Consider the following 14396-nt stretch of genomic DNA (forward strand, 5'->3'; position numbering starts at 1 on the left):
ATATATTTTATATATATTATATATATATATATAACTGAACCATTTTACTGTACACCAGAAGCTAACAAAACATTGTATATCAGCTATACTTCAATTGAAAAATAAAACTACATGTCTCAGACTCACGCATACCAATTTTGTTTTGCCAATTAGGTGTACCTGGGCTGAGATTTGGAAGAAAGGAGGCAGCAGTTGTTGCTGGCAAGCTGGGTCATGACACACAAGTGTTGGGAGAGCTGTGGTGATGGACCCAGAATGCCTGTGTAGTCAGCAGATTTGTGGGTATGAAGGGTAGTTGTGACCAGGTTTGAAGCAGCAGCTTCCTGATCTGTGGCTTGTCATGGGGATAACCATGAAATCGCTAGCTAGTGGAAGCTTTTTGACTGACTGATGCTCCTCCAGTTTGGCCAACATCTTTATAAGTCCCTGTTACCCAATATTAAGCTCTTTGCTTGAATGATCTGGACCAGTTTTCTGCACTCAACCATGATTATATAGTAACTAAGCTCCCTCCAAAGGAAGATTGCTATTCATTAACTCATTTGTTCATTTGTTTGTTCATTCATTCACTCAATAATACTTGTCCATTCAGTTACTAACTATTGTGCTTGTGTCAGACAAGGCAAGGCACTGAGGATTCTCTGGGAAAGACACAAGTTCTTGCCTTAAAGAACTCACTCCAGGGTCTGCAGTGGGGTGGAGAGACAGTACATAGAATTATTGGTTATTAAAAAGGCCAGTGTAGGGCTTACCAGGTGGCACTGCTGCTGCTGCTGCTGCTAAGTTGCTTCAGTCGTGTCCGACTCTGTGCGACCCCATAGACAGCAGCCCAACAGTCTCCCCCGTCCCTGGGATTCTCCAGGCAAGAACACTAGAGTGAGTTGCCATTTCCTTCTCCAATGCGTGAAAGTGAAAAGTGAAAGTGAAGTCGCTCAGTTGTGTCCGACTCTTTGCGACCCCATGGACTGCAGCCCACCAGGCTCCTCTGTCCATGGGATTTTCCAGGCAAGAGTACTGGAGTGGGGTGCCATCGCCTCCTCCAACCAGGTGGCACTAATGATAAAGAATCTGTCTGCCAATGCAGTAGATGCAAGAGACGCAGGTTTGATCCCTGGGTCAGGAAGATACCCTGGAGTAGGAAATGGCAACTGAGTCCAGTATTCTTGCCTGGAAAATCCCATGGACAGAGGATCCTGGTGGGTTACAGCTCATGGGGCTGCAAAGAGTCAGACATGACTGAGCACAAAGGTTTGTTAGGATGAGAAAGTAATAATAATAATAATAAAGCCAGTGTAGAAGGACTAATACAGAAAAAGAGGGGAAACTAACACTCACTGAGCATCCATTAGGTATCAGATATCATGATGGCATTTTACATACTTGGTCATATTTAATCTTCACCACAATCCTATGAAGCAAGTTATTAGCCCCCATTTTGAAGTTGCTTAAACTAAAACTGAAAAGGTTAAGTGTCATGTCCAAAGATCTGAATCTGGATCTGCGAGATCCCAAAGTCCGTGCTCTTGGAGAGCAAGTGTTTGTCATTTTGCTTAGAGTGTGCTTTGCAATTGCTAGGCTCCCTGAAGAAATGTGTGGAAGACATCGGGTGCTTCATCATCTTCTCAGTGGCTCTCAGCCCACCCAGCAATCCTTAACCTACTCACCTTCACTTTCATTTGACTCCTATTATTTTTCCTTGCTTTTTGGTTTCCTTTGGCTTGTCCATCAAATGCTTTTTCTCTAACGTTCATTCTGATGCTGATTTCCTTTTTGCAGCTCTTTTTCCCCTTGCTTTGGGTTATGTGTTTCTGTCTCCCCACCTCTTTCTCACCTGCTTCCTTGGTAGCTCAGTCGGTAAAGAATCCGCCTGCAGTGTAGGAGACCCAGGTACGATTCCTGGGTCGGGAAGATGCCCTGGAGAAGGAAATGGCAACCCACTCCTGGGAAATCCCATGGACAGAGAAGCCTGGTGGGCTACAGTCCATGGGGTCGCAAGAGTTGGACCTAACTTAGAGACTAAACCACCACCACCTCCTCTTCATCTCTTTGAATCATACCTTCTCTGTCTCATTTCTCTGTCTGGGCTCCCTCAGGTTCTCTGTCTGTCATTCATTCTCTGCTTGCCTGTTACATTTTGCAAAGAGAGTCCCTGGCTGAGAGCACTTGGGCCTCTGTGTTCTGGTTCCATGTTCAGGTTGAGAAGACAAATGATTTTACCTCCTCTCTTGGCTCTGCCTGTGGATGGGAGCGCTCAGGAACTCTTACTCACCTCTTTGCTATTAGTGAAAGTGCTCCTTTTGTTAGCCGGTAAGAGTTCTACTTCCCACCCTTGTCAGCTTCTGTTTCTGCCAGAGGTTGTGGCTGTCACAAAACTCAGCCTAGTGAAGCTACTTTCTTCTTTTTCTGCCTGGCTTTGTAAGGATGTAATGCTTCGCAGATATGCCAGATGCAAAATGTTTCACATGCATCAGAATGGCGTGGCATGTGGAAATCCCTGCCAGATTAAAAGAAATACTGTTATTAACCTGTGTACAAACTGAGTAAAGAATAAAGAATTCTAAATGGATTTTGTTCCCAGTAAATCTTCTCTTGGGCTATGATCACACGGTCCTTGCAGTTCTCTTGGTTGCAACTGCCCTTTCTTTATGGACAGGCAACAGGATCTGGTTGAGCCTCTCTCAGTGATGGTTTCAAGAGAAAAGGGCAATGTTTAAAAAGTTCATCTTTAGAAAAAGAGAGAAACCCCTTTTACTTTCTTATGTTTTTTACTGATAATTTTAGCTTTGGAAAATACCTATGTTTTCTTCTTTTCTTTTGAACTGGAGGGGAGGAGCCAGTGAATTATGGATCTATTTTATTCTTTATCTTCATTTTCCTTGATTGTCAGAGTCCATTCCAATAATTTGTCTCCTGAGACTCTAGTGCATGGTTGCCTTCCAAAGTTTCTAAATCTCCTTTCTGAAATTTTAATGGCAAAGATGAAGATCACTATTTTACATCATATAGTAAACACCATAACCTTTTCAAAGAATCTGATAATCACAAATGCATTGTATCCCTCAAGATCTCATTTTCTCTCTGTTTAATAAAAACTTAAATGGGTGGAGTTTGGTGGTTTCTTCCAAATAAATTACCTTTTCTTAGCCCTTGGGCTAGAAGGGCCCTTTCTCATCCTGAGCGGAATGGCTGCTGAAAAGTTAATGGGATCTGAGACTGAATCAGTCATCAAGTTTTCTAGTTCAAGGGAAATAAAAGTCCCATTGTACTTTGGGAAAGTGAGCTTGGAGTTAAACTTGGGAGTCACACTTTTTGAAAATTACCTACAAACTGGAATTTATACAGGAAGACAGTTGGGGTAGTAAGATGGCTGAAATCTATTTTCTATAAGGAGTGGTGAAGTAACTAGGTTGGGAAAAAAAGGGTCTGAAGTGGAAAACAGAAGAGAGATGAATAAAGTCAATGCTATACTCTCACTACAGTGCAATTAATCTCTTATTTCAGAACTCAGGACATTGAGATGTCCTGTAATATAAATAACAGTAATTTATATATTACTGTTTATATAATTTATGTAATATATTACATAAATAATGTAATATAAATAACTGTCCTGTAACAGTAATATAAAAAGCTCCTTTTTGAATATTTAGTACTTACGCTTAGTGGTCTATATTCGTTTGATTGTTTGAATCATAACAACCTCAGAGGTAAGCATTATTATTCTCATTTAAAAGGTGAGCATACAGAGGTTCAGAGAAATTAAGAATCTAGCCTCAATTCAAGCAGAATTAAAACTCAAGTCCCCCTGACTCTAAGGACAATGTTCTAGAAGACGGAGCACATATGTCTCAAAAAGGAGAGGCGGTGAGCAAACAACTGCTTAGATGGGGAGAAAAACAAGTGTCCTTTGTTTTATGCATGGCTATTTGTCTGTACCTTCCCAGCTGAGAGGATGAGAAACTGTATTCCCTCTTATTTTGATGCATTTGCAAGGTGAGCGCATCTCCCTCATCTCAATGTAAAGAGCAAATGCCATGGCATAGGTTCAATGGAAATTTTCTCCCTTGTGTTCCAATCTATGGCTGAGGCTACAAGGACAGAATTGTCAGAGCAGCTACTAATTAAATGGTTCAGAGATTCATTAGGAAGATGTGCTGAACGCAGGACTCACCAGGCCAACATTGACATCATCGTTGGTACTAATTGCCGGCAGCCTTGGCACAACAGAGGGACTGGACTCCGGCAGGGAGGGCAGGGCTCCCAGGCTCGCTGAGACCACTTGTGAGGCAGACTCAGAGACAGTCACTGTTGGTCAGGAATGGAATTCCCACGGCCACCAGGATTGAGCTTACTAGTTTGGCTTTCTATTTTTCAGAGAGTCAGTGGTCTTCTACACCCAGGACACTTTTGTTGTGGTTGACATGCATGCACACACACACACACACTCTCTCTCGTGTATGTGCCCTTAGAGCGTGAAGTAACATAATATTGTAGAGTGGAGGGTGACTCTGTTTCAAAAGCAGAACTAACCTAATAATCTTCCTCCTTTGGGGATGTGATCAGTATTCAGGAGACAAGTCCACCCTAGAAGGCTTTCTTTATGAAAATAAAAATGAATTCTTATCTTTGTATCTTAATAGCCAGAAGAGATGAAAAGATGTGAGTAATTCCTTGTTCAGTCCCCGCTTCCATAGCACAACTTCTCACTGTATTGTGGAGCCTTCTTGACTCAGGGATTCAGGGGCTTCTTTTTATTTCATGGCTGGGACCATGCAGGCCTCACTGAGACTAGAAACTATTTCCAGGAACAACAGAGCTTCCAAACAGATCAAGAAATCTGGTAAATATCAGAAATCTGGGTCGATCACTGATTTGTCTTTATACTTTGCTCTCTGAAATCCCGCATGAGAAAAGTAATATTTTGATCTCACAAAGGACAGTTACTATTTTCTGTTTTATAAAGATGATACTGAGGTTTACAGAATGTGAAGGACTTACTCAAGGTCCTAAAATTTGTCAGAGGCAGAGCAATGACATGTTTCCATTGTGAAGAAGGAAATGGCAACCCACTCCAGTGTTCTTGCCTGAAAAATCCCATGGATGGAGGAGCCTGGCAGGCTACAGCCCATGGGGTCACAAAGAATTGGACACAACTAAGCAACTTCACTTTTTCTTTCACTTTAACACTTGCTCAGTGACATCCCCCCCAAATTTCTTCTCTTCCCCACTAGTTCTCCTGAGACTTCACCTTGGTACACTATACACACACTCACCATTTCCTTCCTTATCACCAAGTAATTTTGGTCAAGTTTCCATATGTACTTTATATGTTTGATATCATATGTGTACCCTGTGTAAACACATGGTAATTAAAAATAATTGAACAGTGGTTAACCTTATCCCCAATATCATCACATCATCCAACTTCTGGTTGAGAGATTTCAAAGAACCTGTGTTTGTTCTACCTCCCAGTGACCTTGAGGCCATGAAGGAAGGCACTGTGGCTGTCATTTCAACCATCAACCCACAAAGGGTCCAGGATGGATTCAGTTCAGTTCAGTTCAGTTCAGTCGCTCATTTGTGTCCGACTCTTTGCAACCCCATGAATCGCAGCATGCCAGGCCTCCCTGTCCATCACCAACTCCCAGAGTTCACTCACACTCATGTCCATTGAGCCAGTGATGCCATCCAGCCATCTCATCCTCTGTCGTCCCCTTCTCCTCCTGCCCCCAATCCCTCCCAGCATCAGAGTGTTTTCCAATGAGTCAACTCATCGCATGAGGTGGATCAGACTTCAGGATTGATGTGTGTCCGATGGTAAGAGGGATGCATAGGGAACATTTGTAAGGTCAGAGAGATACTGTAGCAGTTCCTTTTCAAATTGGTTTTGACCAGTTTTTCATCTGTAACCTAGTTACTGAGTAATACATTTTTGAAAGTATTTCTTTTCATCATGCTGGTGGCCCTAGTGGTGAAGAATCTGACTGCCAATGCAGGAGAAAAGACAGGCGCAGGTTTCCCTGGGTCGGGAAGATCCCCTGGAGGAGGGTATGGCAACGCACTCCAGTGTTCTTGCCTGGAGAATCCCATGGACAGAGGAGCCTGGTGGGCTTCAGTCCATGGGGTCAGTCACACAGAGTCAGACACGACTGAAGCAACTTAGTATGGCATGTATATTTTATACTCATACCTGCCTCCCAACCCCAGTGGAATTCCATCAAAGGACAGGAAACATTTTGGTTTTTATTTATTTATCTATTTTGTTAGCACTTGAAGCAATGCTTTAAAAGTTGGGAATCATAAGCAGTGGTGAATAATTTTTTTTTTTTTAATTGTATGATGCTTTTTGTCCTGTGGACTTACTAAGCTGTTATATTTCTGAGGAGGACATTGCCCCAAGTTGAGTTTGGGTTATTTGAATTCTGGAGGGCCATGGATTCTGGTTTCCTAATCTACTCCATGCAGCCTAACTCCATTTCTGTGAATTCTATTTTCTGGCATGACCATTGTGTCTTTTAGTCACAGGGCAGCCTGCCTTGTCGTGGTTCCTCCTGGAGCTCTCTAATTTGTTGAGTTGAGACTCTTCCTTCTGGCTGATCAGACCTCAGGGTCTGATCTCTTCCCTGAGGTCATGCCTCAGGACACACTTCCTCTGCTTTGCACATGGTTGTTCTGGGAAACTGAACACCAAGTGGGTGAGTTTTCTCTGTCTTCTGAGAGAAGCGTCATCAAATGGCTCTGCTTTGAGAAGGAAAAGACTCACTTGGTGAGTTCACTGACATTTAACAACTTGCCAGCCAGAGACGAGGGGCCTCTGAACCGCAGCCTTCTCCTTCTATTCTCAGGAAATAAATATTATCTTTGTGTCTCAGGTTAAAGTGACTGTGGCTTCTCTAAATGGAATGTTTGGTCTTCCTATTTGGGATGTGCAGTGGCTTTAACCTTCAGGAGTGCTTTCTGGGATGAGCACACCTTTCTTGAACCTTCTTGGTGTCCACTCTCCAGCACAGAGGCCTGCAGAAATAGCTCTGAGCTGATGCTTTCAATGTGAACACATAACAGCAGTTATAAGTGGGAATTTCTAGCTCAGAGAAAGGAAAGGAAAAGACATTTTGTTTTTAAAGGAAATGTAGCAACCCACTCCAGAACTCTTGCCTGGAAAATCCCATGGACAGAGGAGCCTGGTAGGCCTGGTAGGCTGCAGTCCATGGGGTCGCTAAGCGACAAAATGGACACGACTGAGCGACTTCACTTTCACTTTTCACTTTCATGCATTGGAGAAGGAAATGGCAACCCACTCCAGTGTTCTTGCCTGGAGAATCCCAGGGACGAGGGAGCCTGGTGGGCTGCCATCTATGGGGTCGTACAGAGTCGGACACTACTGAAGCAACTTAGCAGCAGCAGCATACCTTACTGCTTAAATGGCAATTAAATTACTTGAGATTTTTTGAGGGGTTCAAGCATAGTTGTTTTTATTTATTTACTCAACAGATGTTTAATGTACTCCTCTATTTCTTTCCTAACAATAACAAAAATTCATAAAGCCTTTACTTTGCCAGATCTGTGCTGAGTATCTCACAAGCAATATCTTATTTGAACCTCTCAAAAATTCTATGGAAAAGGTATTATTATCAATCCTATTTAATAAATAAGGAAGGAGACTCTTAGGAGGTTAAAAAAAAGTAAGGGCAAAAAGTTAATAAGTGTTGTGGGGGATATGAAGAAAAGACAACTTTTGCCTTAGAATTCTAGAATGTTTGAATGAGAAGGAAGCTTAGAGATCTCTCATAGGACCATACCAGTTTACAGAAGAGCCTTGAGAGATTCAATCACTTGCTCAAGGACCCACAGTAATTAAAGGCAAAGGAGGACCAGATTGAGAACTCCTAAGTCTCTTTGCAGTGTACTTTGTACCCTATTCTGCCTTCCTCCAGGAGTTTAGACCACTATAGAGACACCAGCTCTCACCCAACCCCCAGCACTGTAACAGTGGGCGTGAGATGAACTTAACGTAGACATGAGGGATGCAGCTGAAGGAGAGAGGAGGAGGGGATCCTAGGGGGATGCTGGTGTTCCAGCAACGCCTAGTAGAGAAGGGGATGCTTTGGCTCAACCCAAAGTGGGTGGAAGAACTGAATATTCAGAGAGAATATTCTCGTTTGATTGGCCTATGTTTTCTTGTTTCCAGAGAGACAAAATAGGCATTCTCAGGACCAGTACTAACAAAAGCTTTTTACATATTTATTTATTTATTTATGGCTGTGCTGGGTCTTCTAGTTGCCCAGGCTTTCTCTAGTTGCAGCGAGCAGGGACTACCCTTCATTGTGGTACATGGGCTTCTCATTGCAGTGACTTCTCTTGTTGGGGAGAACAGGCTCTAGGTGCTTGGGCTCGGTAGTTGTGGTGCACGGGCTTAGTTGCCTCGTGGCACGTGGGGTCTTCCTGGACCAGAGAGTGAACCCACGTCCCCTGCATTGGCAGGTGGATTCTTAACCACTGGACTACCAGGGAAGGTCCTGAACAAAAACTTTGAGCTTCAGGTAAGGACAAAGAAAAGATTTTCCTTGTTGGCTGAGGGTTCATATAAGGAGTCATGCAGACAAAGGAGGCAGATTATTCTGAATTTGCCAGGTATGCCAGGGACAGGATGGAGGCAGAAGGAACTGATTCTGGAAATAATCGGTGTATAAAATGATGTGGTTCTGGGCAAAACTGGTGGCCCAGAGAATGGGAGAATGCAGAAAACATGTTTTCATGTGTCAACAAAGTTTAGGATATTTCAGGGAGAAGATTGGGTAAATAGGAAGATTCTGGGGGCACGCATTGAGGTGGGAGTGAGGAGCTGTCTTTGAAAAGTGGGAATGATACATTTCAACTTTGGGGCTGGAACCAGGTGCAAGGCCACAGGGCTGAGTGCAGCCGATTTGCACCCTTTTGATTTTCCTGAGCAGCCCATTTTCACCTCATCGATTTTCTCAGTTGATTGGCTTGTGTTTTCTTGTTGGTTAGAGGTCACTTTGCTTCCTTTAGATTCATTTTTGGCCTCTTGCTACTTCCTCTTGTTAGTGCATGCTGTTCCAATCATAACTGCCAGCTACTGATCAAATGTGACATTTCCAGTGCTGACGGTTTTTCTGTTTGGAGAAGAGTAGCAATCAAAGAATTGAACTTACAGAGCGGCGTGGGCTTATCTCAGCCATCCTAAGAGCGTTGTCACCATGGGTAGCACAGAGAGACTGAGATCACAGGAAGGTGACACTGTCCACTTGTTAAATGCTTGAGTGAACCATTAAGGGTGGATGTGAAAGTGACTAGAGTTGTTTGCTCACACCACTTTCTCACTCCTACAGCTGAGCCGAGTGTATTGACGACAGCTTTGAAATCACCCTGGACAATGACCCTTACTTCACTCCTGGGCTCTGTTTTGATCTCTATGAAGAGAAAAGTTAGAATTAATATGGGATTCCACATCTGGCTCCTCCCACTTGTTAAAATCTTATCACCCCACACCAACCTGTTCAGATTCAATAAACCTAGGGCGGGCTCCCGGGTGGCTCAGACAGTAAAGAATCTGCCTGCAATGCAGGAAACCCAGGTTCAGTCGCCAGGTCTGGAAGATACCTGGAGAAGGGAATGGCTACCCACTCCAGTATTCTTCCCTGGAGAATCCCACGGACAGAGGAGCCTTGCTGGCTACAGTCCATAAGGTCACAAAGAGTTGGACGCAACCAAGCACCAGAGTGGAGCCTAGGAATCTGAATATAAATTGATCTGAGGGCTGGTGTTTGGAGACCTCTGATCTACCTGCCCTCCAGGATCCTTCTTGTTTTACTCGTTTGCCTTTTTCTTTGGGTTCAAGTGGTCTTTAGGATGTACTATGTCCCGTTTCAGTGTGTGTGTGCTAAGTTGCTTCAGTTGTGTCCAACTCCGTGTGACCCTATGGACTGCAGCCCGCCAGGCTCCTCTGTCCATGGGATTCTCAGGCGAGAATACTGGAGTGGATTGCCACGCCCTCCTCCAGGGATCCTCTTCACATAAACAAAGCCTCTTCCCCCTTATATGAAATCTGTTTTATTTTAAAAATCTTAATAGGATTATAACACATTGTGTCATCCATCCCAGCACTATATGGGTTTGAAGTCATATTTCTGTTGAAGAATGACCGTGTTTGGCTCCAGTTAAAGGAATTAAAGCACAGACAACCATATAGGGAAAACAGCTTTGTGGGGGATGTGGGATGGGACAGGGTCTTCCTGTGAGAGAGTTTGTATAGGGCAGCCTGATGTTTTTGCCTCCATTTTATTCCCCCAACCCTCCCAGAGAGGAGATGGGAAACCACGGCAGATTTAATTTCTTCCTACCTTTAGACTGTATGGCTCTTTTCAGGTTCCAAATTGAAAAAAAAATAGTCTCTAAACAGCGCAAGTGTTTTAGCCTTATGGAGAGCTTCCCAGAAGAATTTCTTCCCTAGGAATAATAATAATGGATGATAATGGTGATAACTATCTCTACTGAGCACTTACTCTGGTTTATATACCCTGTACTAAATACTTTCATACATCATCTCCATTTAATTTTCACAAAACTCTTCTGAGATAGATCCAATTGCTATCTCCACTTGACAGACGAGCAAATGAAGTTTAGAGAGGTTAAGTAATATACCCACAACCACATAGCTGGAGAGAGGGAGCCAGGATTGAGTCCTTGAGGCCTGAGGGCTGAATCATCATACTGTATTGCTTGCACTGTGTGATCTGATAGAGGAAAGGAAAAAGCAGGGTGTGATCAGCAGGAGGCCCTGGATTTAGATCCCTAGACATCAATCTATTTTTCATTGCCTTTCTCTGCACAGTTATTCCTTAGTATCTGTAGAGGATTGGTACCAGGACCCCTGTGGATACCAAAATGCTTAGATGCTCAAACATAAAATGGCATAGATTTACATATAACCTACATACATCCCCCTGTATACTTTAAATCATCTCTCGATTACTTATAATACCTAATACCGTGTAAATGCTATGTAAATAGTTTTAAATACAATATAAATGCTATGTAAATATTTGCCAGCATGTAACAAGTTCAATTTTGCTTTTGGGGACTCTCTGGAATTTAAAAAAAAAAAATTTTGATCCACAGTTGGTTGAATTTACGATTACAAAGGGCTGACTCATAGATCTCTCAGGTCAAAGCAAAGCATAGGTATATTTGCTGCTAGATGGGGAGGAATGTGATAACCAAAAATAGTTTTCCTACTTGTGTGTTAATTTCACAGTAAATTATAAAGCTTTTGCCTGTCTTTATCTGCATGTGTAACACATGTTTTGAGACTAGCATAGTCCTAGAAGTCCACTGAGTTCCCTTCCCAATCTAGTGCAAGTAAAGTTTCTAATTAAACTCTATCCTTCTTTTATAAAATTTAATTTTGCTCTGGTTAGAGAGCTTTGTATGACTTCTATTTAATGAAATTTGTTAAGGTTTATTTCCTGGCCCAGAACAGTCTGTCATACTGACTAGTCTATGTTCATTTGAAAAAATGTGTTCTCTGCTTTTGTTGGGTGAAATATCCTGTAAATGCCCATTAGCCCAAATTGGTGGATAGAGCTATTCCTTACTGATTTTCTGTCTTTCTATCATTGCTAGTGGAGGAGTGTTGATGCCTCTAATTATAGTTGTGAATTGGTCTATTTCTCCTTTCAGTTCGACTATTTGTGTTGTAGCTGGTCTTGCATTTTTTGTACAATTGAATGATCTCTACATTTTAATTGATGAGTTTAGATGATTTATAATTAGTATAGCTATTGATATGCTACACTATGCTAAGTCGCTTCAGTCGTGCCCGACTCTGTGCGACCCCATAGACGGCAGCCCACCAGGCTCCGTCGTCCCTGGGATTCTCCAGGCAAGAACACTGGAGTGGGTTGCCATTTCCTTCTCCAATGCATGAAAGAGAAAAGTGAAAGTGAAGTCGCTCAGTCGTGTCCGACTCTTATCGACCCCATGGACTCAGCCCACCAGGCTCCTCTGTCCATGGATTTTCCAGGCAAGAGTACTGGAGTGGGGTGCCATTGCCTTCTCCGATAGCTATTGATATGGTTGCTTAAAATCAACCGTCTAGATAGTTGTTTTTTGTTTTTCTGCCTGTTTTAAAATTTTCTCCTCTTTATTTCCCTTGTTGAATTAATTAAGCATATATTATGATTTAATTTTATTGCCACCATTAGCTTATTATTTATACCCTTTCTTTTTGTTTTTTTTTTAGTGACCGCAAATTGGTTTGCAATGTACCACTTTACACATCTGTAATTAATTAGAATCTATCTTTAAATATTATTATGCTTCCTTGTGTATAATGTCAGGACTTTACAACACATATTGCTAATTTTTTCCTTTTATCCTTTGTGCTGTTGTTATATAGTTCACTTCTACATATGCTATAAATATATAATACATTGCTACTATTTTAATTTAAGCAATCATTTATTTTTTTGTAATCATTAAAAATAAGGGAAAAAAAAGAATTTTATTTTTCCTTTCATTTTTTCCAGTTTTAGAGCTTTTCATTTCTTTGTGTGAATCTACTTTTCTGCTTGGAATCATGTTGCTTTTGCCTCAGATTTTTCCTTTAATATTTCTTATAGTGCAGGTCTGCTGGCAGTGAATTCTCTCCATTTTTTGTTTGTTTGTTTTTGAGGAAGTTTTTCTTCCATATTTTTGCAAGTTATAGAACTCTGGTTAATAGTCTTTATTTTAGTACTTTAAGTATGTCACTCCATGGGCTTCTAGCTTGCTTGGCTTCTGACAGGAAGTCTTCTATAATTCTCATCTTTGTTCCTGTGTACTTAATGAATCTTTCCCCCAGCTCTAGTAAATATTTTTTAAAACTTTGTTCTGTTTTCAGCAGTTTGATATGATATGCCTAGTTTTTTGGCTTTATCTCTTGGCAGTATTGTTTTCTTCTTAATATTCCTTATAATTTAAAAAAAAACCTGAACATTTTATATAGAATAGTAGAGACTGTAAATAGTTTTTGTACCTGGAAATGAGTACACCTTTCCTTCTGCTAGGCTTTTGGTGAACTCAGTTTGGGGTTTGTCGTCACTGTGGTTAGCCACAGACCCTGCAGATTTAAAATTCCTCTGGCGTTGCCGTGTGTTGAGGGTAGGGGTCGGCTTGTCAGAGGGTTTTTCTTAATTTCTTTTCCACCCTCAGGTTTCCATCTTCTCTTTGGGTTTTCCTTTGGGAGAGTCTCTTTCCACACTTTTTGAAGTCTCTCAGCAATATTCGACTGCTATCACTTGCTGCTTGTTAGACTGATCATAGGAAGGTTGGGCGGCGGCAAGGCATTCTCTGTCGTTCTCATTAGAAGGTCTCTGACAGGGCTACGCCCCTGGTCTCCGTGCTTCTGTCCCCTCCAAGAGGTGGTCCTGGTCCAGCAGGTACTCCAGCTGCACCCCTGGGAGTAGATGGCTCTCTTCCCTTTCCTTCGCTCTATGCAGTAGATTTCCTTCTGTGCCTTAAGAGTGACAGTGTGTGTTATTCTCCCCCCAGCAGTGTAAAGCTTTTTTTCTGTTGGGGAGATTGAACAGCAGGGTCTGGGTGGGGTTTCTTGTCTTTCTGGAGGACCATCTGTTTCCTTCCCACAAACCTGTGGGACAAGGGACATGTTCTCAGAACTTTTGCCAGACTTTTCTGTGAGTTCCCAGTGAGATCTAGGAAGAAGAAACTACAAGTGGGTATAGATTACCCCTCAGGGAAATCCACTTCCCCCAGAGATTCTAAACATTCTCTTTGTCCTTTACCAATTCGCTGACAATTTTAGCTAAACTCTTCAATGCTCAATGGCATCCATCCCAAGTAAGCAAGAGCTCACAATTCATTTCCCCTTGCAGGTGACTTTCCTCAAATTTTGGGTTAGTTGGTGGTCCTGTCACCTCAACTCTCTTGTGGTTTCAAGAATAGTTTTGGATGTGCTGTTTATCTTTGTAAAATTTTTTTGTAAGTGTAGGACTGATGCTCTTCCTGACTTTCTCCATCCCACATGAGCTTGTAAACCTCCTGCTTTTGCACATGTTGTTTGTTCTGCCTGAGATTCCCTCCTCTTTGCTGCACTTGGCAACTTCCTACTTGTCTCAGTGATCTCCTGTTCTCGTCTGCTCAGAAGACAAGGGTGTATATACAGAGACGAGGCCATTAAATGACTTCATGGATTCACAGGCAAAAATTAGATTTTACCATCTGATGATGTAGCATTTGAGTCTCACCTTGAACCTCAGGAAATCCTTTGTTGAATTTGAGCCTTGGTTTTCTTCTTTGTAAAGTAGGACTGATAGCATTTGTCCAGCCTCCTTTGCCAGGTGAGATAATATGTGTGACAATGTCTGACACCCATTTAA

This window comes from Bison bison, unplaced genomic scaffold (assembly GCF_000754665.1).
Source record: "Bison bison bison isolate TAMUID 2011002044 unplaced genomic scaffold, Bison_UMD1.0 scf7180017864239, whole genome shotgun sequence".
In the NCBI taxonomy this organism is placed as follows: domain Eukaryota; kingdom Metazoa; phylum Chordata; class Mammalia; order Artiodactyla; family Bovidae; genus Bison; species Bison bison.